At 45.4% G+C, this 14,334-nt stretch overlaps 2 pseudogenes; both read right to left on the bottom strand.

Moving 5' to 3' along the window:
• Window positions 1–568: 568 nt before the first annotated feature.
• On the bottom strand, window positions 569–1,207 carry LOC112921707 (sorting nexin-8 pseudogene; annotated as a pseudogene).
• Window positions 1,208–1,397: 190 nt separating this feature from the next.
• On the bottom strand, window positions 1,398–2,798 carry LOC112921746 (DNA polymerase delta subunit 2 pseudogene; annotated as a pseudogene).
• Window positions 2,799–14,334: the final 11,536 nt, after the last annotated feature.

The following is a 14,334-nucleotide window of genomic DNA, read 5'->3' as shown; positions in this document are numbered from 1 at the left end:
AGACTGCTGACATTCTTCAAGTATCTGGAGGACATTAGGGGCCTCTGTTGTCTCTGGGAAGGAAGTGTCTTCTTCATGCTTATTACTCTGAGGAAGGTCTAGGATGCCTTAAGTCAAATGGAACCTGAGGTGGGGGGTTCTGTGTAGGACTACACTTTGGGAAGGACCCCCTCCTTCTTTTTTGAAAGAGGTTTCAGTGAGGCTGCCCCAGAGTTCCTGCCTCCCGCCCAAGGCCTCTGGCATTAGTGAGGCCCCATGCCAACCTGTGGGGTCAGGGAGCTGTTGGGTCCAGCAAAGAGGCAGATTAGCTTGGGTTTGGGGTCGTTCCATACCTTGCTTATCTCCTCGTGCCTTTGGAGCTGAGAGCTGGCAAAGGCAGGAGAATGTGGGAGGTGAGGGGCAGGTAGCTGTGGACCAGCTGCGCCTCCTGGTGCAGGCAGGATGGGGAAAGGAAGCTCTGAAGCTCCATCGTCGGGGTGGCGCTCTCCTGTTCCACGATGTAGGATCCCAGCTGCTCCATAGTCAGGCCTGGGGCTCTGCGTGGACCCTCACACAGGACCAGAGCACCTCATTCTCTTCCTGTTGGCCCGTTGGAGGGACCCCTCATGCTGCCATCCAAAGCATTCAGCTCCTTCCCGAATATGGGAAGGTCAGCAGCCTTGTCCGTGGCGCCCGAAGCCATCCCCTCGGCCAGATGCGCCAGATGGCGAAGCTCGTGGAAGCTGTTGTAGATGTTCCCAATGAGCTCCGGCTAACAGCTGAGTCTGGATGTCAGCTGGGAGGAAGCCCTTGTCCAGAGGAGCCAGCTTACTGGTCATGAATTCACGTCCAGCACACTGAGCCGATTCCTTTAAGTTGTTCTGCACATCGGGACCCACCCATGGAGAACAGGGGTGCCGGGCCACCAGGTTAATGAAGTGCCTCGACGAACTCCTGGTGGGCTCCCAGCACTCTCTCGGGGGGACGGCCAGCGTCCTGCATTAGGGGAACGTCTGCAGCAGCATCTCATGGGAAACCACGAAGTCCTCGTACCGTCTGTACACAGAGCCCTTGAAGTGCTGCCTGGAAACCTGCTATTCCACTGCTCCAGGAAGGGGCCCTTCTCGGGAACGAGCTCCACCTGCACGGTGCCCCTGGCCCGCAGCTCCTGCAGGGCATGTGACGGCAGCAGCGGGCTCCCCTTCGGCATCGGCATTCGACTGGGGTGTGGGTCCCTCCACTCTCTGACCTGGGGTGTTGGCAGTCCACGTCCTCAGTCTCCGCCTCGGCTGCCACGTGGACTGGTGCCACACCTGCGTCTCCCCAACCCACCTCTTTTTTCCACAAATTTTTATTGTACAGCAAATGCTGCTGCAGTGTCAATGTTGCAGGCAACAGATGGCCCAGATCTCTGGGAGTCAGGGGCCCAGACGCAGGCCCCTCAGGCCCTTCTCTGTCATAAAGCCTGAGAAACAGATGGGCAGGGAGGTTGGGCTATGCAGACTTAGGCAGGCTGTCTGTGTGGTGCTGAAGTCTGGAACAGCCACCAACAACAGCCTCTGGTCCTCTGGGCCTGGAAAGATTTTAGAGCCAAAGCCAGGGGTGTTCCCACAAAAGTAGATGTGAGGATACCCTGGAAAGATGAATGGACTGGTCTTGTAGAAGGGGTAGCCCCCTAATTTCAGGGGCTGTGGGGCTGATGTGACCACTATACAGGGTCCCCTCTAGGATTTCCAAATGATCCTCCGTGCTGCTGGGCTGGAAAATGTCACTTGCATTCTGCCCTGAGTCCCTAGGAATTGGATTCCATCAATGATGGCTTGGTAGGGATTGGTGACCAGCTAGAGGGTGGAGTAGGCAGTGGCCAGGGGGAACATGCAGGGGGGCAGGGGTTGCTGGGGGAGAGTGTGCTTGGTTGGGTCAAATCTGCCTGGCACCATGACCATGGGTATCAAGGTGCCCAGCTGCAGGAGGATCTCATCCAGCATTTTGACAGCCTCCATGCTGGATGCCTGGGTTTTCTTGGTTAAGGTCTTGGCCATATTGATGGTATCTCTACTCTGGGTGTTGTGCTTAGGCGGTTCCTGGCAAGGATGACCTAGAACATGTGGGCAGCACTGCATTGTCCCCCTCGTCTCCCTGCTGCCCTGTCACCATGTCCACCAGCAGCTGGGTTCCCAGCAAGCTCTCACCCCTGCCTCCATCCAGGCCCAAACCAGACACCAGTAGCATAAACCTGTCTGTGTCAGGGTGAGATGCAAGGTTCTGAGGAGCAAGTTCTGCAAAGCAGTGGTCCTCCACCAGAAACTTCCCACTGTCTCACAGAGTGGAGCACAGCCAGGACTGACCCTATGACCAGCTTTGACATGTCAGTGGTGCCTTCCAGTTTGATACACTGCAATTCACCCTCTAAAACCAGTTCATCATCTGGGTGGATATATTTGCTCCAAGGAAGCTAGGAGATCAGGTTGTGCTCTTCACTGATCTCCTAGAGGATGGACACCTGGAGTGGCACGGCCTTGAAGAGCCCCCACCACAGGGTACTTCTTCCCAGGCTGCAGCTCACACGGCTTCTTTATTTGGACTCCACCACCCCAGTGTCACTGGGCCAGGCTTACCAGGAAGGGCCTCATCTGGAGAAGATGGGTGGCATAATTGGGGGCATGCCACCAGCCAAAGCCACACACCCCCAGCAGGAAGGGCTGGGAGGACTTGGTGTAAGTCAACACAGGCATATGGGCAAAAGTAACATTGTTGGTTGATGGTGGGGAGAGTAGAGTGTGGGCCTTTTGGGCAGCCTGCTCAGGAAACATGACCATGCTTAACGTGTCCAGACCAGCGTACTCAGGCCAAGGAGGAGGCAGTCACAAATGTAGCATTTACTACAAAAAGGTAATGCCTCAGCTGTGGCTTGGTGAGATTAGAAAGGAGAAAGGGTAGCATTATAGAAACAACATTAGCTGGATCTCACGGTGTTCAGTGTGTTTACGTAACTGTACCTATGCCTTTGTGGTCAGATGCTTTTCTTATTCAACACTAGATTGACCCACAGAGTTGAAATCCAGCCACCAGGACAATATGAAATAAATTTTTTGCATCACTGAGTTGTTGTGGGGTTTGTGTGTCTGTGTGTGTGTGTGTGTGTGTGCTTTTTTTAACCAAAATTTTCTTTGCTGCTGTTTCATCTCATATACCCTTAATTTGTCCTAAGCAAATGTATGACAAGGTTTTTATTTTGTTTTATATTTCTTCATGAAATCTGACCCTCCCTTAGTCTATCCTAAGTGAAACAGCCCAACTCCTTTATCCACTGGCTTTTAGGAAGCTAGAACGAAGATAATCTTTTGTTATGGAATGTTCTAGTAGTTCACAAGAGAACTCAACTTTCCATACTTCATAGCATTCATTTTCAGTTATTCACCTTTATTATAGTAAAGCCTGCTAACTTTAGTCCCCTAGAGCACTCAGGAGGTATCTTCTGACTTAGCAAAGGTGCATATTACATTGCTGGGTGATTTAAAATTTAATTTTAATAATGTACACACACACCTTTAACTTAAAAACATGCATACATTAAAATATATACACACAATAAAAGTATAGTTCTCTCCTATGGAAGCTTACTGTGTGGAATTAGAAATTTTGATGTAGAATAAACAAATGGCCACCTGAGCCCATTTCAGGATCACACAGATACCCCCAATCTCTCTGTACATTACGGCATTCTTGTGAATAGGCCCAAAGACCCCTAAATACCTTTTACATTCTTTCTCTTTTCCTCAACTTTCCTGACCCCACCCATGTACCCTTTCCCCTCACCTCCCTTCTTGGTTTGCCTTCACAAGTGCCCATAAGAAAACGAGAACTTGTCTTTGACTTATTTCTGCCGACTCTCTCCATCATGGCCTCATATCATGCCTGCATCCGCAAGCCAGAACAGTCTGTTGCAAGAGGCCTGATGACCCTGTGGGAAAGACTCTTTGGAGCCATCATTTCATTGTGCAGTGATCCAGGAGGGTTAAGAAAAGAATAAGCCTTCACTGGGTTTCTGATGGAGCTCCATCCCCCACCCAGTACAGTCCAGGACACTCTGGGATCTGCTCACACACAAAACATTCTCTTGGGCCTGTCTATTTACATTCCTGGACTCCTGCCTAATCTTCCTATAAAAAAAGAGTCAACATGAAGAATGTCTGCTTTTTCACCCCAAAACTCTCATGAGAAAGTTTTGCTATAAAAGAAGTACCAGACACTAACTGCTAGAACACACAGGGCAAGATGAAGCCAGCAAGATGAAACTCAATAGAGTTTGGGAAAGTTTTCAGAGATTAAAAACAAAAACATTTTGATAAAGCCTATTGTAAAAGGCCTGAGTTCCAAGTATTATGATGAAGGTAGAGTGTTATTACCCACTGCAAGTTGTAAGCATCCTTACAACCACCATGTGTCCTTAAAAGAGAGGGGTCATCAGCATCAGGGCCAAGCACGGTTATGTCCCTGACTAAGTTCCACAAAGCTGACAAATCTCAATGGACATGACTTCATGGCCATTTGCTGCTCTGTGCTAACCCAAAGAGACAGCTCATGGCTTGGGCTTGGAGGACGGGTAGATAGTCTTTGACCTCTGATCTCCCACCCCAATCCAGAAAACTGAGGGTTTGTCCTACACACAGTTGTTTTGATCCTAGATGTATCAACTAGGAATGGGCAGGTGGCATGGCTCTCATGAGGAAAAAGTCCCCAACTACTAGAAAAAGAAGTTTGCAAGTGCCAGAAGAAGAGAACCAAAAGATGTGGAAGAAGCACTGTCACAGGTTAATGAGACTTTTCTTCTCCCATCTGGGGGAAAAAAAAAAAAGTGAACACCTTTGGAAGGTTTATACATCTCTCACATTTGTCTAGTTTTTTATTGAATTTTTTTTCAATGTGCCTTCACTGCTCTTTCTCCATTAAGTCTTTTTATTTTCCAACCAAAATGAAATTGCAACTACCTGCTTCGAGAACCTGGGGTAGTTTTATATTGCTTCCATACGTCTGTCTTCCCCACCAAAGTGGAAAATTCTATGCAGCCTTCTCAGGAGAGCTTAGCCATTAGAAAGTGAGCAGTCAGTGGACTGTAAGAACACGTAATTTGGGGCACCTGGATGACTCAGTTGTTGAACATCTGCCTTTGGCTCAGGTCATGATCCCAGGGTCCTGGGATCAAGTCCTGCATTAGCCTGCATATCCCTCTGCCTATGTCTCTGCCTCTCTCTCTCTGTCTCTCATGAATAAATAAATAAAATCTTTTTTTTAATTAATTTATTTTTTTTAATAAATAAAATCTTAAGAAAAAAAAAGAACACGTAATTTATGAAACATCCCTGGGGACAAGTTGACAGGCCTTCCTCATTACCATGCCCCTTCCTTTCTGCATTCCAAGTTCTGACCAGTGTTTACATTGATACTATGGTCCAGAGAGTGGAACCCACTGAGATTGTGTGGGAAGAGGGACTTAGATGAACAAGAGACAGGCATAACAATGCTTCAAGTGAACTGTCTAGAAAGGAGCATGTGGGGAAGAAAACCCAGGGAAGACCACCTGAAAGTTGTTTGGCATTTCTTAGGTTTGAGAAGGATGGGGTAGAGGCCTGGAGCCATAAGACTTACTAACCAATCAGTTTCAGCCTTCATATGATTCTTTTTCCAGAGGCTGCCCTATCTCCTTTGGGACATTTCCTACTTGAGTAGGGACCAGTGGTAAATGTCCTTACCTATGTATTCAAGGCTAACCAGTTGGTCTGTATCACTGTCATTAACACTATCATCTCTATGACTACCACTAACATCATCACCTACACATGCCTAGTGTCACAGTTCACAGAGTGTTGTCGTGTTCGCTGTCTTGTCACTGCTAACAACCCTCTAAGGACATTTCTGCTGTTGGGATCATGAGGACTGAAATCACTGACTTTGCCTTGGGTCTTGAAGTGAGTCAGAAGAAGTATAGTTGGATAACATAAATGAGAAGGATGCTTTACAATAATTTAGTCTTTCAGGGCCATTTTGCTGGGGTCACCTATTTGACACTTCTTTTGGGTTTTTTGCTATTGAAATAGGATGATAACCAAAATAAAGACTTTAGTAATGAAGATTATAATTATAATTTTAAAAAGGTAATTTCCCAAACTGGCCTTTGTACAATAAGACTAAGACTCACTGGTTCACACAGGTGTAAGGATAAAAATGTAATAACAAGGCAACTTGGGCGGCTCAGCGGTTTAGCGCTGCCTTCTGCCCAGGGTGTGATCCTGGAGACCCGAGATCGAGTCCCACGTCGGGCTCCCTGCATGGAGCCTGCTCCTCCCTCTTCCTGTGTCTCTGCCCCTCTCTCTCTCTCTCTCTGTGTGTCTCTCATGAATAAATACATAAAAATCTTAAAATATATATATAACAAAACTCATAGTGAATAACAATGATACTATACATAAATGTTCACTTCTTTATAAAGTACTTTTATCTGATTTAGCCCCACAGCTACCTTCCCTGTGATTTAAATAATCATTATTTCCTCCATTTTACAGATGAAAAAGAATCTCAGTTAAATAGCTCACCTGCTCTGTGTCAGGAACAGGACAACAGTCCAAGTAGCCTAGCTTCCAGATTAATGCGTCTCCCCATACTGGGCTGCCACTATTGTAGTCTGTCCATTGGCAGCCTGGACTGTCTTAGGAACCCTCTGTGACAGTAGCAACGGGACAGTAGACATTTTTTTGTAGTAATAATTGGCACACCCAATAGGGAATTTGCCCTCCCATTTGCAGAATTCAAATCAGAAACACTGTAAAACAATAACCTTACATTTTATCATCGAATTATTAATAATCAATTCAGCATTAATACTTGACATGTAGATTTTATTTAATATTGTGTTTTGAAAGGTTCATAGAATTTTTGTCGAATATGGAGACTTGTGGGTTGTCACCAAAAATAGGCTTTGGTTTACCTGATTTCTGTAGAGTTCTTTTTGATGATTGCTTTCAGCCTCTTTAGGACCCCCTCCTGCCAAATGCATGTTCTTCTGTGGGGACAGAAAAATACCTGGTTCTAAGTCAAGGTCTAGGTCAGTGGTTCCCTATCATGGCTGCATGTTAAACCTCCCAAGAGCTTTTTGAAGAAGGTAGATGCCTAGCTCCCTCCCCAAAATAACTGAATCTCAGCCTCAGGAAACAGAGCCCAGGTCTTATTATATTTTTAAAACTCCCCAAGTGTTTCTTATCAAAATAAAAGGTTTAAAACCACAGGTAACAGTTTTGTTTGATTATTTTAAATGGGATTACTCTGATTGTCATCCTTATTTTGCAGTTTAATTTTGTAAGGATTTTTAGCAACAAGGGCATTATCCTCTGGTGTCTCAGCCATTTTTGACTGTTTTCCTGATAGCTTGAAGATTTTGAGGTGGGTATAGAATCAGGGAGCAAAAGGGGCAAGGCTTCTTTAGGCCGATCTCTCTTTCCAGGATAAAGAAAGGGATCCTATTTGATAAAGAAATGTCCCTTGTTAAAATAAGTTTCTTGAAAGATACATAGCTTTTCATTCTCCCCTGACTGTGGGTAAACTGCATATTAATAAATTCAATAAACTGAAATATTTAACTTATGCCACCAATTAAGTGGCGAATTGAGGACTCTCCTCTTCTCCCCTCCCCAGACTTGACCGTATTGCTATAAATGCAAATTTAAGTGTACTGTCCAAATATGCCTAGGTATGTTTATTTTAGGTCTGTATTATTATTAGCTAAGCCTGGAACAGAAAATCACATGACCTTGTCCAGGTTTCTCAGAAGTCTGTGCCTGCAGGGGCCATAACCCAGAGCTAGGGATAAAGTTTCAGAAGCTATTTGGTTTTGAAATGTTCTCTATGTGTCCTGTGCACTCTCTATCATCCTGAACCGTCACATCTCAAAAGGAGAGAGTGGCCTCCCAACCTGTGAGGGACCCTTTGATGAGGGAGGGACTCCAGAGAGAAGTCAGGTCAATCCCGAGACAAAAGGTACCTACCCCAAGGGAAGGGAAATAGAATCTCTCTCTCCCTCACTCGTAAGTCTGGGTGAGACATCAGAGATCATTCCTGGGAAAATTAGACTCCAGTGTGTGAGTCCGTATATTCTAATCTCAGACCACTTTTCTTCTCACACCGTGTGGATGACCTCGTGCACTGCTCAAAGCTTTGCTCATTAGCAGAATTTTCTCTTGGCCCTTCTTCCTCAGTGCCAGGCCTGAGTGAGACTATAGTCCAGCTGTCACCAACATTCAACTTGCACACAAACACCAAGCCAGTCCATCCATAAGACATGCTCCGGCTTTTTTACCCTCCTTCAGCATGTTGTAAAGAGCCACTTATACAACCGTGAATGTGAGCTGAGGGAGGGCCACTGACCCAAGGGTGGTAGGTGCCACAGTGAGGGCTGAGCTCTCTGTGATGCAGCCTGAACCCTCTATTCCTGCTTTGCTCAATCCCAGATGTACCATCTCAATTCTATAATGAATTATTTCTGGACCCACTAGAACTTATGACTTGGTGGATATGACAGGGGCCAGGCCAAGGTGAGCAGTTCTGGACTCATGGTCACTTGGTGTCATAGGCTCAGGCCTTCTCCTTCCACTGCAAGGCAGATGTAACAGAGCCTGGGCTTAGCTGGTGGGGAACTCTGGAAGGAGCAGTGCCTATCATGGTGATCCTGCAGTGGGCTGAAATGTTGGGCCTTCAGATTCCTCCTCAAGACTCAGTTGCCCTTGAGAAGAGCGTGACTAGGGTGAGGCAGCTCTTGGCCGCTGAGGCACCCCTAAAGGAGCTGGCATGAGGCTGTCTGCTGACCCACTGCCCATCCCTCAATCGGTCCCTTCCTTGGTGGGGGGTTGGGAGGCACACCTCCATATCTACCACTCCTCCATGCTGTAAAGTGAAGATGGTAAAATCAGGCCAATTTACCTCATCCACTCCAAAGGATCAGGTAAGATAAGGCATGTAGAAGAATCAAACAATGCCAACATTATTGAGGTGAAAATATTATCACTTTGGTTGTTGTTTAGAAATATGTTGGCCACAAGGAGGGACTTGAAATGTTTGCTTTATTCTGACGTCTTTATGATTATGGTATTACTTTTAAGAGACTTTTACCATAAAACCAAAAAAGCAACTTCTAATAATAGCCCTAGGGTTAATAGATGCTAGAAAACATCTGTCTGTTCAGTGTGAAAGCAATCTTTGTGGCAAGGTTTCTTGTCTGTTTTTCTGTTTTCAGAGGTGGTGGCAGTGGGGAGGGCGAGTGGATATTTAGCATTTGCCCAGGAGTAGTGACAAAAACCCTGTATCCCCCACCCCTGCTCAGCAGAAGTTGAGCAGCCTTCTTGTCGTAAGTATGTGGGTCACTCCCAGGCTTGGGAAATTGTGTGTGTGTGTGTGTGTGTGTGTGTGTGTGTGTGTGTGTGTGTGTTTTAATACATCTTTAATTTTCTCATCTTCGTTAACCATCTATTAAGGAAATTCTCACTGTTAGAATTTGATTGTAGGTTGAACAAGAGTGGGCAGGGTGGTTCAGATCACCAAGACAGCTGTATGCAGTGGGAAGAAGGTAGGAGGAAATCCATTTAAAATAATATCTGAGCTTCCGTTAGAAAGACAAATTGTTTTGAGCAAACATATCTTCAATTGCATTTTATAATTCAGTTATTTAATACCTTCCATCCAAATTATCAGCAGCCCAGGAATGCTCTCACCCCTACCACCTGCATGTGGAGGATGTCACTAGCATGCCAGTAGGCAAGTCAGACGATAATCCTCAACCGACCACAACGTTGGGGCCCCAGTCCCAGTCTTCTGACTGGCAAGTCCCATTCCGGGCTGTAATCCACCAAGCCTCTGGCAGTATCCAGCCCTGCTCTTCACATTTTCAGCCTAGGGAAGAGGTCCCCTTCAGGTAAGAGAAGTGGCAGAGGGTTTTTGGAATTCCAGGCTCTGGTGACTGATGGTTGGTCCAGGGCCCATAGCTGGTGTCTGGCCTTATTTTAGACGGCTTCTCATTTTTCCTCCAAATTAGACTGAACTGCCAGTCTTGCTTGAAGAAGTCATCCACTGGGTTTATTAGATGCTTTTCTAAGGTAGGGCTGTGGCTGGCCCAGCATTTTTGGTGTATGTAAGACAAAACCAGAGCATCTCAGAATTTCCAGTTCTCAAGGTATGTACCAGAGGATAAAAGGCGGCCAAAAACAAAAAGAAAGGGTGCTCTCGTTGGACATGTGCCTGGGTCGGTTTAGATAGGTCAGAACATTTGGCTTGCGGCCAGTCTTTCTGTGCTGGCTTTAACAGAGCTTTCAGCAAACCCTAGCAGTGAAGCCCAGCCATTTCTTAGAATGGACCTTGCTGTCTCAGGAAACAACACTTGCCAAAGATGTGGCAGAGAAAGTTTCTTTCTCTTTATCTCTCTCTTCTTTTCCTCTTTCCTCTCTCTCTCTCTCTCTCTCTCTCAGGGATGAAACTTTCAGAAGGCTCCTGACTTGGAAACAATATCTTCATCCTAGAGGGCACATTGTGTGTATTAGCTAAATTGTCAAAGTGTACACAAGCCACCACGGGTCCCCATCCTGAGTCTTCCAGAGAAGTCAGCTCTGGTCTATGATCCAGACTTTTTCCTTTTCCCCTTAGAACTAGCAGCTACCTTGTTGCCTCACAAAAACAGACCATGACCTCTCCCCTCTCACGTGACCTCCCCAGGGCTCCATAGCAACATCTTACCATGACCCAGCACATCACAGAACTTGCGGAGAAAGCCTTGCTCGATGCCGTTCACTGCCAGTATTAACTCTTGGGCTCCCTGGGTGTGTGGAGTCATGAGAATAAAAAGTATCTCAACATACAGCACCATGGCCACAGGCTGTGGCTGGAGTCTAACAGTTGTGTTCTGTGGTCATGCTGTCAGTTATGGGTGAACCTCAAACAGTTGAGAATTGAGACTCTGTTCTAGTTACATCTCCAGTAACTAGGATGTTTCTCTTTCCCTCATGAGACTGCAGAAGAAAGCTGGCAAGTGTTCAAGAACAGACCATCTCATGAGATTTCCTGTACTTCCTGCTGCTGTTGCTGCTGCTGCTGCTCAGCCACGTGTCCCCTAGAAAGGCTTTCTCATGACAGGTCAGCATTTCTGCTGCCAGTTGTGGCAAAAGCCAGATGTGAGGAGAAGTACGAAAAACAAAATAGTGAAGAAGATATATACCCTCCCCCCATCTTTTTTTTTCCAAGGGGAGGGTGTAGGGGAAACAGGTGATAACTTGAAAAATGTACATGTATGGGACTCCTGGGCAGCTCAGATCAGTTAAACATCCAACTCTTAATTTCAGGGTCATGAGATCAAGCCCTACCTTGGGCTCTGAGCTGTGGGTATAAAGTCTTCTTAAGATTCTCTCTGGCTCTCCCTTTGCCCCTCCCCCACTGCTTACAAGCACTCTCTCTCTCTCTCTCTCTCTCTCTCAAAAAAAAAAAAATGTACATTTAGGCTTATAGAAAATCTGAAAAGAAGCCTCACAGAATGCTAAAAGTGGCACCTGCCTTGTAGAATTAGTCACTTGGGTGTGTAGCTCCTTGATCAAACATTTAAGAGGTAGAGTATTGCACCAGTCAAGAGCTAATATCCAAGTTCTTTCCCTGATTTCTGCCAGCCCCTCCTTCATGAAGCCCTGGGCAGTTCATTGAGTATGATTGTCTTATATTCCCAAGGGAATCACCAAGTTTAGGGCAGTAGGCAGCAATGACAGGCTGTGATCACCACAGGCAGATGACCCCAATCACCTTAGAGGGATAAGATCATCATGTGCAATGGTGTATTCTAATGCCCAGGAAACTGCCTGGAACCTAAAAGGCACTAAATAAATAAGTTTGGAATTTAAAAAAAAAGAAAAAAAAAAAGGGATCCCTGGGTGGCGCAGCGGTTTAGCGCCTGCCTTTAGCCCAGGGCGCGATCCTGGAGACCGGGGATCGAATCCCGCATCGGGCTCCCGGTGCATGGAGCCTGCTTCTACTTCTGCCTATGTCTCTGCCTCTCTCTCTCTCTCTGTGTGACTATCATAAATAAATAAAAAATTAAAAATAAATAAATAAATAAATAAATAAGTTTGGAGTGAGTGAATGGAGACAATTTTGGCTCAGGTTAACATAGAAAAGGATAGTCATTTTAAAACAAAACAGGTATGCTATTTTACTGCCTGTAAAATGATTTCTGGCCTTCCTCTTTGTTCACTATACTTGAGAGAACTCACAGTGAATTTCCTGTGACCCACCCCAATCACACACCACTCCAAGTACTTACTATCTCTCTCTCTCACTCCCTCTTTTTTTTTTTTTTTTTTCTTAGATGACAGTTTGGACAAGGAATAACAGGGTGGTTACCACCATATGGTAAGGCCCTGGCCTGTGTATCTTCTTGAAACCTGAAGTTCTTGTTCAGCCAAGGGCTAGAGATGACAAAGGGACTATGGTAAGCCTTAGTGGGCTTTGCCACACCTAGACTAACACTGAGCCTAGGGCCTATCTAGACCACAACACCCAGAGATGCTCACAGCAGTTCTACATAACTTTTGAAGGAAATTCCTGAGACTTCCAGGGGTTTTTTGATACTTGACTCTAGTGCATTTGTGGAATTAACTTACATTTCTCTGGAATTTTAAGATGGAACTGGAGGGTATTATGCTGAGTGAAATAAGTCAATCGGAGAAGGACAAACATTATATGGTCTCATTCATTTGGGGAATATAGATAATAGTGAAAGGGAATAGAGGGGAAGGGAGAAGAAATGGGTAGGGAATATCAGAAAGGGAGACAGAAGAACATGGAAGACTCCTAACTCTGGGAAACGAACTAGAGGTGGTGGAAGGGGAGGAGGGCAAGGGGTGGGGGTGACTGGGTGGCGGGCACTGAGGGGGGCACTTGACGGGATGAGCCCTGGGTGTTATTCTATATGTTGGCAAATTGAACACCAATAAAAAATAAATTTATTATTAAAAAAAAGAATGGTCAGTGGCTTCTTAGATATCTGGGATTTGGAGTACATTCCTTATTTTTATCTGAACCCATCATGTGCTTTTTAAGGGGGCCTAGGTAAAAACACCTGGTGGCATTCCTCCTTTTTTTCTCCTTTTCTTCCTAGAATGGTGGCTACTAAGAACAGTCTTCAGGTTCCATAAATATTTATTGAGCACCTATTCTGTGCAAGGTCTCCTTTAAGGATGTTGGGAAAGAGGTAGTTTTCTGTCTCTTATAAAAGGCCTAACAGTAAGAAAAATAATGAATATAAAGCAAACATGTAAAACTTCACTAGAGGCAAAAGTAAAATGCTGCAAAAGTTCAGGGAGCAGAAAATTGTATCCAGTTGGGGAAAATTGGGAAACATGTCATTAATCCTGCCTATAATTTTAAATAGTAGATATAGAAAGAAAGTATATCTGGTAAAAAGTACAAGACGAATAATCATTTGTGGTTGGAAATTTTAGTTATGTTTTGAAAATAGCAAGGAGACAGTCGGCCTAGTGTATATGAACACATGTAAAGGAGCCATGACAGACAAGACTAGAAAAAGCATCTGTAATAACTTTGGGAAGAACAACGAATGGGGGAGATGAGTTTGAAGTCAAAGTGTTTGAGTTTAAATCCATAGATATAGGGAGTCATGGAAGATTTTTGAGTAAGGGATTCTTTTAGGAAGAATTTGGCTTAGAGGGGGTTGAGGCCAGAGGTGGGAGAAAAACACTAAGCATTGACACCAATGGGCTTGGAGAACATGAAGGAAACATGGAGTAAGACAGTGTGATCATGGAAAGCAGGACCTAGATTCAAGGGCAAGAAGAGATGGAACTTAGTGACCAGGGGGGTTGAGGAAAAGGGGCACCAAGAATGATTGAAGAACTGAAATAAATACCAAGAAAAGTGGTAGAAACCACAAACATGGGCCAGGGGAAGATCAAGAAGAGGAAACAGTCTGAAGAGCCCCATTCCTGCTTCCTGTTCCTGTGCTCCACCCCATCTGGGCAGCCATCTTGAGGCCAGCAGCCCGGGAGGTCCAGACTCTCAGGAGAGTAAGAGCCTCTCTATGTAAGTGGCTGGAATTTTTTACTCTCCTCTTGACCGCAATACTTCAAGGAATTTTTTTATCCAACCAGACCACTTAGGTCATACCTCCTGGTTCCTTAACTTCCTTAGGAAAAACCACTGAGAAACAGCTTTTTGAAGTCAACTGCCAAATGTTCCCAGTAGTATGGGCTCCCAGTAGTATTGTTCCAAGCAGTGAAAATAACCTCCATACTAGGACTTGAATAAAAAGCTCTTAGA

The sequence above is a fragment of the Vulpes vulpes genome, chromosome 13, assembly GCF_048418805.1.
Source record: "Vulpes vulpes isolate BD-2025 chromosome 13, VulVul3, whole genome shotgun sequence".
NCBI classification, from domain to species: Eukaryota; Metazoa; Chordata; class Mammalia; order Carnivora; family Canidae; genus Vulpes; species Vulpes vulpes.
Note: the sequence above shows the minus strand (reverse complement) of the source record. Positions and strands in the feature narration are given on the sequence as shown.